Source organism: Phallusia mammillata, chromosome 4, assembly GCF_965637545.1.
Source record: "Phallusia mammillata chromosome 4, kaPhaMamm4.hap1.1, whole genome shotgun sequence".
Lineage (NCBI taxonomy): Eukaryota > Metazoa > Chordata > Ascidiacea > Phlebobranchia > Ascidiidae > Phallusia > Phallusia mammillata.
In genome coordinates, this window is record NC_137255.1 from 6094790 (window position 1) to 6095779 (window position 990).

The 990-nt window shown below is 36.5% G+C and overlaps 1 long non-coding RNA gene across 1 annotated transcript; it reads left to right on the plus strand.

The window, feature by feature from the left end:
• The first annotated feature begins 221 nt into the window (after nt 1–221).
• Nucleotides 222–716, plus strand: LOC145222620 (uncharacterized). Its single transcript, XR_013859365.1, has 2 exons — nt 222–518; nt 591–716. It is a non-coding gene; the product is annotated as an uncharacterized LOC145222620 (long non-coding RNA).
• The last annotated feature ends 274 nt before the right edge of the window (nt 717–990 follow it).

The following is a 990-nucleotide window of genomic DNA, read 5'->3' on the forward strand; positions in this document are numbered from 1 at the left end:
GTTTGTTTTACATTCTTGATATTTTGGTGTTGATCTATTGCGTTTTTCAGGAACTGATGATGCCATTATTAGGCGAAATATATATTCCTACTTTCTAATTTACTGACTGATTCTGTTGGCAGTTGAGACAGTCCTCTCAAATTTCGAGTATTATGTCACAAGTAACAAAATAAGGCACTTGTTTGTGAACAATTAACGCATGTAGTCTTTTATGTGGCGTAACAAACTGACTTTGGATCAATCCTGGGCGTTGTAATCCAATGAAACTAGGTAATATTAACTCTTCATATTGTGACAAACAGCTTTCGTAAGGAATAGGTTAATTTTTTAATGTTACAAAGTTATCAAATCTATTTGACAAACCAAAAAATATGGTCGGAGGCGGATACAATGACCTCGAGGGCCGGATCTGGCATGCGGGCAGTATTTTGTTGACCTCTGTACCAGTGGTGGGATTCTGCCGGTTCGCACCGGTTCTACACAATCGTCTCACGAAATTTTATGAAATCAGCAAACCGGTAAGCATTACTGGTTACTGTTAATAGACTTTTTGTAACAGAACCGACCGAACAATATGACTTTTGTGATAGAACCCGTTGACAACAAGTCCGCCACTGCTCTATATTCTGTATATGTTTCTGTAGAAAACCAGCGGACGTCACGGTGGTACCAAGTGGTATTATGTGTGGTAAATAAAGTATACCTGTACTTTCGTCCTCACTTTCTGAACTTTTTTTATCAATCAATGTCATGAGTCTCGATAAACAAGGGTCAGTTTGTTTATTGTCTTATTCAATCAGAATCTTATTCAAATAGAATGTTTGAGAAACAAAACAAGTTGTTAGAAATTAATAACAATAACCTTAACTGATAAATTCTAGTTCTACTACCAAAAACACTATAAGTATAAGCAGGCAATTGGAACAGCAAGCAAAATGAGTTCACTGCTATTTGACTAAAGCGGTGCGTTTCATAAATTCATAACACGAG